Source organism: Salvia miltiorrhiza, chromosome 4 (genome assembly GCF_028751815.1).
Source record: "Salvia miltiorrhiza cultivar Shanhuang (shh) chromosome 4, IMPLAD_Smil_shh, whole genome shotgun sequence".
NCBI classification, from domain to species: domain Eukaryota; kingdom Viridiplantae; phylum Streptophyta; class Magnoliopsida; order Lamiales; family Lamiaceae; genus Salvia; species Salvia miltiorrhiza.
Genome location: NC_080390.1, coordinates 19,888,167 through 19,904,938, shown reverse-complemented (window position 1 = coordinate 19,904,938; position 16,772 = coordinate 19,888,167).

The window sequence follows — 16,772 nt, the reverse complement described above, 5'->3', positions numbered from 1 at the left end:
AAATGGCATTTTTCATAGTTAAGGACCAGGCTCTTCTCCACACACCTTTTTAATACAAGCTCTAGATGCTTCAAACATGTGTCAAAAGAGCTCCCATATACGGTGAAGTCGTCCATGAAGACTTCAATGCAATTCTCCAGCAAATCGGAAAATCTGCTCATCATGCACCGTTGAAAGGTTCCCGGTGCATTGCATAGTCCGAATGGCATTCTTCGGTATGCAAATGTTCCAAATACGCAGGTGAAAGTGGTTTTCTCCTGGTCTTCATGTGCCACAAAGATTTGCATGTATCCAGAATATCCGTCCAGAAAATAGTAATAGGCATTACCGGCCAATCTCTCCAGCATCTGGTCGATAAAGGGCAATGGGAAGTGGTCCTTCCTGGTTGCATCATTCAGCTTCCTGTAGTCAATGCAAACTCTCCATCCAGTTTGCAATCGGGTGGGCACAAGCTCGCCCTGATCATTCTCCACAACCTGTATCCCCGATTTCTTCGGTACGACATGGACTGGACTCACCCATTGGCTATCGGATATGGGATAGATAATTCCCAATTCCAACAGCTTAAGAATTTCTTTCAATACCACTTCCTTCATGACCGGGTTCATCTTCCTTTGAGAGTCTCGAACGGGTTTGGCTCCCTCCTCAAGGTAAATGTGATGCATGCATTCCGTGGGACTGATGCCTTTTATACCAGCTAAGGTCCAACTGATGGCTTCCCTGTTTTCTCGTAATACTCTGACCAATCAGTCTTGCTGCACGACGGTTAGATCAGAACTGATGATAACTGGTAGCGTCTCTTCTGGTCCCAAATAAGCATACTGTAAATGCTTAGGTAGTTTCTTGAGCTCCAGAACGGGTGCTTTCTGAATTGAAGGTAACAGCTTCTCGTTCTGCCCATACTGAGCCAATAACTCCGGTTTGCTTGCTTCTGTACCTCCAGCTAGATAGACCTCCTGAATTAATTCCTTGATCTTTTGATCTACTTCCACTTCGGTTTCCAAAGTACTTTCTCGAAGAGAGTAAAGCTCCATGATGGCTTCCTTCATCTCATCATCCTCCATGTGTTCTGCATCCCGATCAGTCAGACCATACTGGATCACCTGCTCTGTAGTATCCCTGGAACCGAAAGCAATTCCTTGTTCTTGCACCAAGGACTCAAATACATCGATCATGTCCACCGTTTCCATTGCCTGTTTCCTCTTCATGGTCTCATAAATGTTGAATTCCACTTGGACTCCATCGAACTCACATGTCAAGATTCCGGTTTTCATATCGATCTTAGTTCCAGCGGTCATCATGAATGGCCTCCCCAATAGTATGGCATTCTCTCCTATTTCGGGTCCGGTATCTAGAACATAGAAGTCTGCTGGGAAAATCAAATCCCCAACCTTGATCAGTACGTCTTCCACCACTCCTTCAGGGTAAGCGTTGGACCTGTCAACCAACTATATGACCACACGGGTGTCCTTCATCTCGCCAATATTCAATCTCTTGTATACAGCCAATGGCATCACATTAATGGAGGCTCCCAGATCCATCATTGCCTTATCCATGTTGGTTCCTCCTATGTTACATGGAATGGTGAACATCCCTGGATCCTTTCGCTTAGTGGGTAGCTTCCGTTGGATCACCGCCGAAACACTTTCTCCCATCACGTATCGGACTTCTTCCTCTATTTTGACTTTTCTTGAACAGAGGTCTTTCAAGAATTTGGCATATTTTGGAATTTTCCTGATAACATCGAGTAGAGGTATGCTCAACTCAACCTTTTGAAACATCTTCATCATTTCACTTGCTTCCTTCTCTCTAGCCTTCTGTTTTAGGCGTCCTGGGTAGGGTGCCTCGGTTGGGTTGCTACCTCCAGCTTGTTTGTCAGTTGGACCTTTCCCACTCTTATTCCAGTTTCCTCGAAGCAATTCAGCCTCTGCTAACAACTCCTCATCCTTTTCATCACCCTCAGGAAACTCAGTCAGCACAACTTGGGCATGTTCTCTGGGGTTGATTCCCATGGCCGGGAGTTTACCAGCGTTCTCTTCTAGTTTGGCCACTGCTTTAGTCAAATGACTAATTTGCTGGTTGGTCTGGTTCATACCGGCACGAATTTCATTGCGAAATTTCTCTCTCTCCTTAGCCATGCTTTCAATGGCTTCTTCCCAGGGTGCTCTCCGATGTGGTGGTTGATAAGGGGGTTGTTGTTGATTCTGGTTGTGGTGTTGAGGGGGTCCCAACTGGTACTGTTGTTGATGCTGGTTCTGATTATATTGGGGACGTTGCACTGGTGCGCCCATATTGTACTGCTGTTGGGGCTGACCATCTTGCTTCCATCAAAAGTTAGGGTGATCTCTCCACCCTGGATTGTAAGTGTTTGCACAAGGATCATACTTCCGTGGATTCCCATCATGTCCTCCGATGGCATTGACATCTACAACATCTTCGCCAAAATTGGGGCAATTTTCAGATTGATGTCCTGTGGCATCGCAAAGGCCACACTGGCGAATCTTCTTCGGTATAGTCAAGCCCGACAGAAGTTCCTTGAGTTCGTTCATGCTCTTCTCCATAGTTTTCTCCAGTTTAGACATCTCCTCCTTCTCTTCAGCTCTCCTTGGTTTTTCCAGATTCCTTTCATGTCCTTCATCGCGTGATTCTTCTGCCATGGTGCCTAACAATTGGAAGACCTCCAATGGAGTCTTACTCATCAACGATCCATTGCAGGCTGCTAGGACTAAACTGCGATCGTTTTTCCGCATGCCCTTTACAAAACTCTCCACCTGATCTTTTGGAGAGATTTGGTGATGAGGATAATTTCTTAACATTCTCTTGAATCTCGTCCAGTATTCGTAGAAGGATTCTAGCCCATCTTGTCTGATGCTGCGGATATCCCATCTCATCCGCTCCACTCGTGCTGCTGGGAAGAACTCTTCCAAGAAGGCCTGTTGTAGTTGTGCCCATGTAGTGACGCTGCCTTCGGGTAAGTCATACAGCCATCTTCTTGCGTTGTCCACCAAGGTAAAAGGGAAGAGTATCAACTTGACATACTCTTGCTGCTCATCAGTTGATTGGTGCATGATTGTCATCTCGAAATCTTGGAGATGGGTATGAGGGTCATCTCCTGGGTATCCATTGAACTTCGGTAAAATCTGAAGCAATGAGGGCTTCATGTCATACCGTCGAGGTGCGAACGGATTTACGGGTAGGGTGATTCCGTTCGGCCTCAGGTTGAGGTTAGTTGGGTATGCCAACTGTCTGAGGGTCTGCTCCGGCACGGCTTCTGCTTGTTCAGCCTCTGCCATAGCTTCGCGTCTCGCTATTCGTGCTCCTGCGCGCAGTCGTCTTTCTGTACGATCAATATCAGGGTCAAACACCAATGCTCTTACAGCTCTACGAGTTCCACGCATATACCAGTAGCGGAAAATGGAGCGAGGAGAGAACAAAATTGCTGCGCGTCACTCCCCGGCAACGGCGCCAATTTTGACACACACCCGTCGTGCGGTGCGGACAAAATACTTGTGTATGCCCAGTACAGACAATACACGCTCCTACGTCTCACAACAAGAACTTAGTCTTAGCGGTAAGTGTAGGGTCGAATCTCACAGGGAGTGAGGAACCACTTTGTTCTCCAACGACAAACTGAGGTGTCACAATTCTCAATTTGTATACTCTGCACAAGAAATAAACAAGATCAATAATAACAAATGGGTGAGGTTATTCGGTTAGGTCATAACTGTTGTTAACATTCGTTTCGGTCATAGGCATACTTATGATCCGTCTATGATCCATATAAACCCAAGGCGTGGCCCAAAGACATTGGGGCGTTTCAAGGGGTTATACTTCACATATAGGATGGTTGATCCCATTGTGGTCACTTGGTCCGAAGGTCACATATTCCCCGGTGACAAGGCAGTGCTTCACTTCTCCTTAGATGGTAGTCATACCCGTTACTCACCAAGTATGGCCCTCACCAACCTTCTCTCCCGAGGTCCCCAACTCCGCGCTTTGAGTGACACATGCCTCCTGGACACAACCATTTCCGGCTTTATCAGCCGACCAGTCATAGACATGCTACGGCGCCGAGATTCCTTTCCTCGTTTGATAACCATGGCTTGATACCTCGTCACAGTTGATGGATAGTCTCTAGTGAAGCCCAAGACTGAGGAAGGACAGTGTATCCCATCAATCCTTTCCCCACCTTCCGGATCTACAACGCCTTTTGTTGATGCTGCTCAGCTACTCGGTCGTGGGTATACCGGTTGTCACGCCCTAGTATGCCCTGGCCTTTGCTTAACACGAACAGCGTTTTACCGAACGGAGATCACCCGTTAGGCCCCTACTGTCCATGGTTTGGCACAAATCTGTCTGGAACCACGAGATTCAACCGAAAGAACAAATGCCTCACGAATGTTTTACATGTTAACAACAATTATTTCCACCCCTAAAACCTCACCTAAAGAATTACTCACACATAGCAGAATTCATAAATGCAAAATAGATTAAACACATGATGGAACAAAAGGAAATACTTGAATAGATAAATAATACCTAGGCTTCAAGCCTTCGATCTTGTTCAAATGCAACACAAAACGGAAATAGAAAAGTAGTACTGAAACGTAAATTGTTTTTGATGCCACACACGGCGAATTAAAGTATTAGCTAAAGTAAAAGATAGGAGTTCAAAATTGCCAAGAGCCCCTACATGCTGCACATCATTAGTCTTTTATATTGTCGGATGGTCGAGGTCTAACCCTAGCTGCGCCAGCTCCAAATCTTCGCCGGGATCTTCTTTCCTTCTTTAGCTCAATCTTTGATTGATCCGATTGAAGATGGCTTCCAGCTGCAAGCCTAGTCAACCTTTCCCATTCTTCCGATCCTTCCAGTTTCTTCCTCCATCTTCCACTTGCTTCTTCAAAATCTCCGAGATTGACTTTCCTTTCGTGGCTCTGGCTGTCTGCTTCTCATGGTAACGATCAGACGGATTGCTCTCTATGGTGTGGTTCATACCAGGTGGGTTGCTTCAGGTTCCCATGCCCCAAGTTAAATTGGGGAGGTACTTGTTGGCCGAAGCTCCATGCTGGCAAACATGACTTAGCAATCTGGGCTCGGTAATGCCCATTTTGACTGCATTTCCTTCGTTTCTGCTCCACTGACCTTCCTTCCTCCAAAGACGCATCAAATCACCATTTCTCTGGAGTCAAAGACGCGATCACATTAGGGAATTCACTTCTAGCGGAGAATTGGGTCTGATCGAATTACTTGCATTACTCTTTTGTTGCTTCTTAAACTTTGAGTTACTTGCATGACCGAAAGATGTATGTTAATTGTAAAGTGTTGATTTGACTTTGTGAATGTTTGGAAGGAAATGAACATTGTTGAAATCAATCTCTTCCTAGGATTCATATAGATTTTGCTTGAGGACAAGCAAAAGGCTAAGTGTGGGGGAGTTGATTTATGCTTAATTTACTCTATTTTTAAGGGTTTGTATGTGCATGTTTTAAGATAATCTTCTGGAAATTGGTGCGTTTATGGTATATTTTATGCTTTGCAGAAGATTTAGGCTTTCGAGATAGAAGAATGCAGTTTTGGAGAATTTTGGATGAATTTGGCGTATTCTAGGTGTTCTGGTCTCCAGAGCAGAGAAATCATCATTTCTCTGGAGTCAGAGAAATCAAAGACCTCAAGTCTCCAGTGCAGCAGAATCAATCGCCAGAGAAATCACCATTTCTCTGGAGTCAGCGAAGTCAAGAAGCCAGTGTAGCGAAGTCATCACGAGAGGAGTCAATAATCAGAGCAGAGGGGAGAGAGGCCATTACAGCGGAATCGCAAAAGTCTATTACAGCGGAATCGAGAAGCCAGAGAAATCACCGTTCCTCTGGCGATAGCAGAGAAATCATCATTCCGCTGGCGACCCATTCCGATGTGCGAGGTCAGAGAAGTCATTCATTCCTCTGGCGTGACCCGTTACCCTGGTGACATCCATTCCTCTGGCGAGAGTTGTGAATTCGGCGAGAGTAGGAGTATTTTCCGGAGCGCGCATCCAGCTGGAGAGTTGCCTTATTTCACACGATTCTATTACCTTTAGAATTCTACCTTGCATGGCAACTTCTATGGTGATCCGAAGGAAATCTGAAATCTATAAATAGGTCCTCTTTTGACCTATTGACGGACACACACCCCCCGAACCCAGCATTCATACTTTAGTTTTTTTTAGCTTTAGAATTTTATTGTTTTCTAGTTTTCAAGGCTTGGATCAAGATTGAAGATTCAAGTCGCTACTTCAGTTTTTATTCGGTTTTTATATATTTCAGTTTTTGCAATTGCGTTATTTTTAATTATGTTGATGTTTTATTTTACTATGTCTAGCTAGTTTCCTTTAGCTGATTCTAGGGTTTATAAATAGTTGATTGAATTTATGTGATTTATTTGTTAATACCTTTGTGCCTTCCATGTTTATGATTCATAATTCCTGGTGCTTGATTTCTTGTGGATTATCTGGCGAATAATTTGCATGTTTAGCTATTCGGCTTGAGACCTAGCGGAGATAACTGTTTAGCGGATTCAGGAATGTATGATATGATTTTAACCTTGAGACCTAGCGGAGATAGGTGGATCATATGGAGCTATTCTTAGGAGCTATTGGGAGTTAGTAGATTTTCTTGAGACCTAACGGAGATAGAGAATTTACTAATCTACGATCGTTGTTGCTCTAGCGAGAGTAATTGATTAATTAAGTGATCTCTCATCATAACTGGATTAAACTGGTACATAGGATTAATAGATTAATTACGTAGATTTAGTTAATGAATTTACTACCCTAGGATCAGTTGTCTTTTATATTTGATATTTCTTACGTGATTTTTATTATTGTTATTTATGTTTTAATTTAAGCCAACCAATCTCTACGTTCTGTTGCCTGTCTACTACTTAAGTTTGTTTAGGAGATAGCTAAAGTAGTTTCGTTGTGTCAGTCCCTGTGGATACGATACTCGGTTACTTATTATTTGCTACAATTGCACCGTGTTAGTAGCGGTATTTGTTGCTAAGAAATTAGTGATCATCTTTTTGGCGCCGTTGCCGGGGATTGTCAAGAAGTTGCTTTAATATTTCCGATAGGACTTTATAGTACTTCAGGCTTTTATTTGTTTTTATTTTTTTTTTCTGTTTTAATTTTTTTAGTGTGGTTTTATAGGGTGCGCATGAACACTAGATCTCACGGAAATCCTCTTTTTGAGTTGGACCTTGAAATCAACAAGACTTTGCGCGATCTTAAGACATTCAAGTTGAGACAAACACGATGGCTACTCCTGAGCAAATCCAAATTCAAATGCGAGCTCTGCAAGAGCAATTGAAGAAGCTGATTGATAAATCGGAGGCTGAAGAGGGTCAGAAGCAACCAGCCATCAATGAAGCATTCATACCACAGTATGTGTATCAGGAGCCTCCACGAGTGAACGTCAACAACTTTGAGCTGAAAACGGGCTTGATCACGATGGTCCAACAAAGCCAATATGGTGGAAAAGCGATCGAAGACCCTAATGTGCACCTGGCGCATTTCCTGGAGCTGTGTAGCACGGTGAAGATGAATGGTGTCCCCGACGACATTATCCGTCTTTGTCTTTTTCCCTTCTCACTGCGGGATAAGGCGAAGTCGTGGTATCATACGCTGCAGCTGGGAGAGAATATCGTGTGGGAGGATTTGGCTCATGCATTCCTACGCAAGTTTCATCCGCCTGGCCTTACGTTGAAACTGAAGATGGACATCGTGCAGTTTCAGCAGTACGATGGAGAAAAGTTAGCGGAGACTTGGGAGAGGTATCAGGAGAAGCTCAGAAAGTGCCCAAGCCATGGTTTTGATGAAGGCACGCTTGTGATAATGTTCTACAATGCCTGCGGGGTGCGTACAAGGATGCACATGGATACAGCTACAGGTGGATCTCTACTCCAGAAAAGTAGTTCTGAAGCATGGAGCATTATTGATAGTATGGCTTCTACGAGCTACCAATGGCCATCTGAGCCAGTTCAATTAAAGAAGGTTGCAGCTGCGTCAAGTTCTGATCCTATGGTAGCAATGGTGACTCAACAAGCAGCGATGGCTACATAGCTGGCAGAACTAACTACAAAAATTGGTGCGTTAAATGTTGGACGTCATGAGCAAACTGTGATAGACCCATCAGCCATGGAAGATGTCAATTACGTGAATGGCATAAATTATGGGAATTTCCAGCGAGGACAGCCAGGAATGTATGGCAGAGGTCCACAATTTCAGCAGGGTCAGCAGCAGTTCCAGCCAGGAACACGTCCGCATCCTAACCTTTCTTACGGAAATCCGAGCAATGCTTTGCAGCCTCCACCTGATTCTCTGTATCTAGCGGAGGAGTTATAAATGAGCCTAAGAAAGCATCAATGGAGCATATGATGCAGCAGATGTTAACAGAGATGTCTAGCATGAAGACAACTGTTAATTCAAGGATGACTAACTTGGAGTCTCAAGTGGGTAACATTGGGAATAATTTTTCATCACTGTCGAAGCAAGTACAGATTTTGGAGACTCAAGTTGGTCAGATTTCCAACCAAGCAGCTGCGCAGCACACACCAGGAAAGTTTCCTAGCAACACTGAGATCAATCCTAAAAATCAGTGTAATGCAATTCATCTAAGGAGCGGAACTCAATATCAAAATCATACAGAACAGAGGGATCACCATTCCTTTGCAGAGCAGCGAGATCACCCAGAGCAGAGGAATCACCATTCCTCTGCAGAGCAGCGAAGTCAGCCAGAGCAGCGGGGTCAGCCAGAGCAGCGGGATGGCAAGGAAAAAGGTGTCGAGATTGTTGAGGAGGATGATTTGGAGACGATTGTATGTGATTCGCCGCCTACTTCTAAGGTTTCGGCGAATACCTCTGCTGTTAAGAAGCCAATTCCTACTCCTACGTTTCCCAGGCCAGAGTACAAGCCTGTAGCACCCTTCCCGAATAGCCTGGCAAAGCTGAAGATGGATCAGAAGTTAGCCAAGTTCATGGAGATGTTTTCAAAGTTTCACATCAACATTCCTTTACTTGATGCTTTAAGAGATATGCCAGGTTATGCCAAGTTCCTTAAGGATGCAGTCTCCAACAAGAGAAAATTGGGGAAATATGAGACGATTAATCTTTCCGAGGAATGCAGTGCAGTGCTACAAAGGAAGCTACCATTGAAGCAAAAGGATCCAGCTTTGTACTATTTTGGAGGTCGATGGCAACTCGCCTTTTGCCCAAAGTATTACTTGTGGCCAGAACTCCCTAGTTAACTAGTGACCAATTAATTAACCAAGTTGTTACAACCTTTTTGGAATCAAACCTAGTGTATCGGGAATATGCTCATACAGTTATTATGCCCAAATTAGACCTCTCGAGTTAGATGTTCATGCTTAGATCATCTTGCCCAAATCAGAATATAAAACTTAGCCAAACATAAAGTAAATAACACAAGCAAAAGACATAAAGGAAAACATAAAGTAAAAACTGAAATAGAAACTTACTTAAGGCAGAAGGGTACTTACGGCCAAAAGTACCGCAGAAAACATGAACAGAAAAATTAAACAGCTATGCCCATAAGGGGCGACTACTCCTACCTAACTATGGAAAGTAAAACTACAGCAACGGTCTCTCAAAATTCGTGCTCCACTCTCTCTCTCTTTTTTCTCCTCTTCCTCGAATGATTCACAGCCATGTGGTATTTATAGGTATGAGTTAGGGCTACACAGGCTGGGCCCAAAAGGAGTGGGCTGGAATTAGGGCTCCTCCTGCCCACGATTGCATCCAGATCTGGAGGCTGATTTGTTCTTATCCAAACCTCAAGGGATAAGGTTTTGGATATCTTTCCTTATCTACATCCTCTGCACTCTTCTTCTCTGCCCCGTCTGTACCTTCTGCCCAGCTGATTCCGCTGCTCGGATGATTCCTCTGGCAAAGCCGACTTCGCTGCTCTGGCACTTTGATTCCGCTGGCAGCTTGATTTCTCTAGCAAAGCCGACTTCGCTGCTCTGGCATTTCTGTACCTTCTGCCCAGCTGATTCTGCTGCTCGGATGATTTCTCTGGCAAAGCCGACTTCACTGCTCTGGCACTTTGATTCCGCTGGCAGCTTGATTTCTCTGGCAAGGCCGACTTCGCTGCTCTGGCATTTATGTACCTTCTGCCCACGATCATCTTCTAATGCAACTGGGTCCCGCGCGGTACTTATGGGCAAAAGGTCGGTTTGCCCTGCTTCTCGGACTTTTGATCTTCAAAACAAGCTTTTGAGTGTCCCAAACTCCTCTGCTTCAAACTCATGAATCTTTCGCGGAATGCAGCGACATTATGCCTTAAAAGCACCTTCTGCCCAAAGAACGGGCCTGCCCTGGAACAACGCCCTCCCAGGCGACTGACTCTAGCAAAACAAAGGAAAAAGACTCTATCTAGACCTTAAACAGACACGAAAAACGAGCACAAACATGGGCTCATCAACAACAGGCTCAGATAAGACTGATATAGGATTAGCTGGAGGTGGAGGAATAATTGGATAAGGATCCGTTGGCAGTGGAGGTGCCTCTTCTGCTCTTCCCCGCGCTGATCCGTCGATGGCTCCATAAGGCGGTGAAGGTGGATCGCCGAAAGCAAAATAGCGGTAACTAATCATCGTGATAAACCCGCGGAAGTCGGCGCCCACGAAGCGTCCGAAGTCCGTCCTAAAGATGTAGTTCGGTACAAGCGAAGCTGCCCAATCTTGCCACTCCGGAGGTAGCTGTGGTATCAAATGAGTAATGGCCTCTGCCTCGCCAATGCCGCAAGAAGCAGTCTCCATCCAGCGACTATGGTAACGCGCTAGGAATTCTCCGAGCGTATCGCCCTCCCTCGGTCCAGTCTCTCTGAACCATCTTCGCATTGCCTCTCGATATCGTCTTTGCATCGCTGTCTCTTCTCGACTCTGCATCATGTAATAGTAACATCGTGTTTATCAAAAGTGGACGTAGCACTTGCTTGGTATTCCTCAATCAACAACATACTCGTTCTCATTTAGTACGGTGGTGCAACGGCTATACTAGCCTCAAAATCTCTCCATAAAAGGAACAATTGTTGTCTCATGTCATACTCCATCTCCTCAAGCAGTCCCATCATTAAACCAATTCGTCAACTCATTAGTGAAACAAGTTTAAAGCTCATCATGAAAGCAGTAAAGAACATCAATAACTCTTACCTCAGTAAGCAGGCGGAGATGGGGTGTTGGGGTGTCGTTTCAAAAATAAAACTCTCAACTAGTCTAAGATTCAAATTTAGACTAGGACTCCATTTAAGGACAGGTGCTAGCAAAGTTCGACTTAGTTAAGAAACATACTCAGAGCAGACGACCTGCTCTGATACCACTCTGTCGCAGCCCGCACTCTAGCCAAATGATAGCGTAGACCGGGTATCGATACGACTAAAATAAACGAAGGAAATAAAGGCTGGAAAACTGAACTCGTCTTTAAGCGGAAGCAAGATAAACAATCATACTAACTTTGACATCACAACATTCTTTCTAGAATCGTAAACATCGGCATCACTATATAAATCAAAGCATCAGAGTTTTGTTAACATCTACAACGGTCGTAGTTCAATGTGTACAGGGATTCAATATGTACAGAGTTACACAACAAAAGGTGATCAAACTATATGTATGGAGACATATAGCTGAGAGTATATTCCTTAATCAAGTCTAGCACAACTCAAAACATAACGCTGCCATAGAAAAGAAGGTGTGACAAAAGGGTGATCATCCGGAACAACACTCCCCGCCAACACCACGCCATCCTCCGACCATGCTTATCCTGCACATTTAGAAATATATGCAGGGCGTGAGTACATAATACTCAGTGGGCAGACGCCGAAAGACAAGAAAAACGCTCTTAGAGCTATATGTTTGAAGCTTGCCATAACATCAGCAATACACAGAAATAAGGTTAGCGTGAATGAATCTGTGCATGCAGTTTTCATAATCAACATCGTAAATAAGTGTCTGCAGACAAGTAATCAACATGTATGTACCGCATCTACAACTCATCATAACCAAGGTACTGAGAAGTAGGCCTCCTTCTCAAGCACCGTGACCGGCCGACCCGAAGACGGCTCACAGTCACCTCTGTGTACACAACCCCGCTTGTGGCAGGATCCGAATTCGTCTCATCAGTAGAGGGTAACACACAAGTTCATCATCAGAAATATTGGCAAGTCAAACAGTTCATAAACATCATTTAACTCAACATTTGATAAACTCATAACATCATAAAGTCATTTCAGAAAGCTCGAAATACTTGCATACTCAACATATTCTCAACATACTGCCCACCTGTAGAGCTCGGCGTATTGCAGGTGGTACTTCGGAAAGATCTTCACTTACGTCCTCGACTGGTCTCTGTAGTTGTAACATCGGAGTAGTGCATGCGATAAGTGAGGAACTAGTTAGAAACTTCCTCACAAAAAGCTTAACCTTAAACTTATTATAACACTCATCAAAATTATTCTCCAGCTTATCTCCGTCTAATCACTCAACTCTATGACAAAACTCTAAATTCATTCTCAACTTAACACTCAAAAGGCTAGATTAAAAGCAATCAAGCACATAGGCATGTATAAACACATAAGCATACAACTCACTCATAAACATAACACAATCAAGCAAACATAAGCTGACTCGGAGACCAGAGCAGAGAAATGCTCGGTGGTCGGAGTGGAAAAACTCAGCAGAGCGGAGCAGAGCAACTCGGCATAACAGCGGAGAAAACTCGCCAGGGCAGAGGAATCATGAACTCTCTGGCATAGCAGCAGAGAAATGCCAGAGGAATGGCGAACTCTCTGTCGCCAGAGGAATCAAACATCAGAGGAATCGATCGTCAGAGGAATCGATCGTCAGAGGAATGAACTCGCTGGCAGAGCAGCGGAGAAATGAACTCTCTGGCATGCCAGCGGGGAAACGATTTCTCTGGCATGCCAGCGGGGAAACGATTTCTCTGGCATGCCAGCGTGGAAACGATTTCTCTGGCATGCCAGCGGGGAAACGATTTCTCGGCTGAGTAGAGCAAGACTCAAGACAGAACGGTGCAGTCAAGAGCAACTCAAAAACTCATCAACTTTTTCATTCTCAAAAATCATCAAACACTCACAAACCTCAAAAATACATATCATGCAGCATCATAGCCAACTCACGAACTCTTATCAACACTAAAATCATTAATTAACGCGTAAATCTTTTCATAAGTTCTTACTCATCATCTAAACATCATTCAAGACATCACTTACAGATTTTTCTCCAAATTCTTATATCAAACTAAAATTTGTAAAAACTCATATCTCAAGACTCGGTTTTGCAAAATACACGCTAATCACTTCAAATCATCACCTATAACACACGAATCATCACATATACATATTTCTCATCTCGGTTTAAGAAAAGAAAGATTTTTAAAAGGCATAAGCCCAAGTTTCCGAGAATGAAGAAAAAGGAGGAGAGGAGTTTCTCATGCTTAAAACATCTTTTTTTACACACATATCATCACATACATCTCACAACAAGTCTAGATCCAAAAGATCATAACACTTACTCAAACAGTTCAAGAAAAAGGACGTCTTTTCTCGATTCTACAGGTTTTAAACTCCACTAAACTTCTTGAATCAAGCTTAGAAAGTGTTTAAGGCTAGATTTAGCGGAGTATTCTATCACAGTTAGGACTGTAACAGCTTGAGCTTTGTCTCCAATGGAGGAAAGAGAGAATGTCGTGAGGGAGAGAGAAGAAGTTGAAAGGCCGAAAATGATGAGAATGACGGAAAGAGAGAGAGACTCTTCGGTTTTAACAAGATTCTTATTCTCTAAGATAAGAAGCATTAAATGCTCAAATAGTACTTTGTCTCCCTCTTAACAACATGTCTAATCCGCCTAATTCCATATGTGGGAAAAAGATTAAAATAATGGTTGTGAGTGTAGGAGTGTGTGGTAGTAAATAAATCATGTATGCCAATTTTCAAAAATTACACAGACTCAAATATAAGTGCGCACATATCACGTAATTCACATAACGTAAAACAAATAACTCACAAAGTAATCACATATAAACGGATCATCACTCGTCATTACTCTAATCGTCATTCTAGATTAATCCTCTCTATAGGAATTCTCGAACACTACCTCGACTCCATTTCTAGCACTTCGTCTCACTCGAAAACAATTAACATCTCCATCTCAATTCTAGCATCATTTTCAATTCTCTTATCATCTCTATTTCACTCATATTACCATCCATCGACATCTTCCTCTCGTCTTTAGTAAGCTAGTCCTTAACTCTCAATAGTATTTTGATACCATTGCAAGGTAAACTAAATACGGGATGTTACAACAATAGAAGGAAGACCTTCTACCAGTTGATGTTTAGCAAGCTTGTTGATCGTCTTGAAATTGCAATAGTTGAGTCTCCTGTGCCACAGCCAGTTGAGCTCCGAGCTGCTTTTGCTGATGAGACACGTTTCTGGTGGGCTGTCTTCCCATGAGACGACATAGAGACTTCCTTGTCTGAATCCTTTCAGAATCACCTTCTTTTGATTGTTTCTAACAGTGAATTCATCCTTTTTGATCTTCACTGTGAAACCGCTGTCACAAAATTGACTCACAGACAACAGATTATGTTTAAGACCAGAAACAAAGCTAACATTACTGATATTGGCGTTACCCATGTTGAGCACACCATAGCCTTTTGTTTCTCCGATTGAGTTGTCTCCGAATGCAACTTTGGATCCAGCTTTCTCAACATACTGAGATAGATATTCTTTGTAGCCCGTCATGTGCTTTGAACAGCCGCTATCCAGATACCATGTCCTGATTGAAGCTTTAACTTCTTCCTTCTTTTTGTGTTTCCTGATTTTGACCTGCAAGGAAGAGTTACTTCAGGTACCCAATCAAGATTTGGGTCCTTCAATGTTAGCTCGAGTTCTCTTTGGAACCCATATCTGCTTCAGAACTGGTCTGGCTGATCTCTTGCGCTTTGCTGATCGTCTGACCGAAGTAGTTGGTGCTTCAGTTGGCACATGAACATTCTTCTGTTGAGCTTTCCTTTTGAAGGCCTCACTCTTGAAGGAGTTTCGTTTGATGAGTGCTTGAGGTCTTCTTTGCTCGGCAAAGTATCTTCCTTGAGATACTCGAGTCATTCCAGACTGATGTCGTGGGACATGAGTCATATGATGTCCAGTCGCTTGTCGTCGTGGATGTCGCTTGGCTCGTCTGGACTCATCATTATTTTGTCTCCATGGATGTTGTTCTTTCTGAAACTGAACTGATTTCAGTTTCTGACTGATGTGACTGTTCTTCCCCCTGGACTGATGAGAAAGATTCTTCTTCATTCCGGATGTTCCTTCCCCGATCTTTGACTGAAATCTACTTTCCAGTCTTCTCAGTAGAGTGATCTGGTTGGGGGCCTCCTTTGCTCGTCTGTAGCTCCGTGGAGGTGGAACATTTGTTCTTGCCATCAGTTTACGTTTACGAACTTCATCCATATCATGATCTCTTGATTCTTCTGATGTGGTGATTTCAGAAGTATCGTCCTTTGAATTGATCATGACATTCTTTCCTTTATCAGCTGCAACCTTTCCTCCAATGCTTTCAACAAGACCTTTCGATGGAAAGTTGCTCATCATGGGAGACTTCATCATGCAGTCTTTGACTGTTTCTTTCAGTTTGTGATTGAGCCTCTTGATTTCATGAGATGCTCTATCACATTCTGAGTTGGAGATTCTGAGCTTTTCTTCCAGTTGACTGTTCTCCATGATTAGCTGATCAAGACAAGTTTCATCCGGAAAGTAGATGATTGTCTGATTCTTAGCTCGTTCATCATTGATCTCCTTTTCCATTTTCTGATTCTGCTTGAGGAGATCTTCGAATATTTTCCTCAACTGACAGTGATCAGTCAAGAGCTGATCGAGCTCGTCAGTTTCATCGGATGAGCTTTCTTCAGATTCTGAGTGGTCTCCTGAAAACATCAGGAAGTTATCAGTATAAGGAGTCTTTGAATGAGAGATTACCTCTGAGCCATCCATTTCATTATCGTAGCTGTTGTCGGCCACGCTTTCAGTTTCATTGGCCATCATGGCTTGGCTCTCATCATCTGAGCTGGTAGGGTTGAAGTCGGATGATTCTGATGTGTCTTCGGAAGAATCAGCATCGTCAGCAACCATCGCTTTCTTCTTTGTAAAGCTGCGATCCTTCTTGGCTTTCAGCTCTTTGCGCTCAGATTGAGTCAGTTCAGGGCATTCATTTCGAAAGTGCCCTTTCTTTCTGCATCCAAAACATTCCATGTCTTTGATGTCGTAAGCGGCTGACTTTCTTTCTCCGCTTCGATCAGTGGAATGTCTGGAGTTGCTTTCTCTTTCCTTTCCTTTGTTGTGTTGCTTGTGGAACCTTCTGTACTTGCGGAATTTGGACTCCATCTTGTTGAATCTTTCAGTCAACAAAGCATATTGACTGAAGAAGTCCTCAGGGTTGAGTTCCGCCGGTTCCTTGATTTGCTTCTTGCCTTCTTTCGCTGAAGCTTTCAGTGCTGCTCCTCTTGAGGTTGCTGGACTATCTTCGTCTGATCCTCCAGCCTTCTTGATTCCAAGATTTCTCTGTAGGTCGAACTCATTTACCATGAGGTCAGAGAAAATCTTGTTTGTCGGGAGCTGACTGAATCCAGGCTTATGCTGATGAGCGACTGAGTAGATTTGTCATTCTCCTCGTGGCAGTGCTCGAAGAATCTTCAAGTTGGT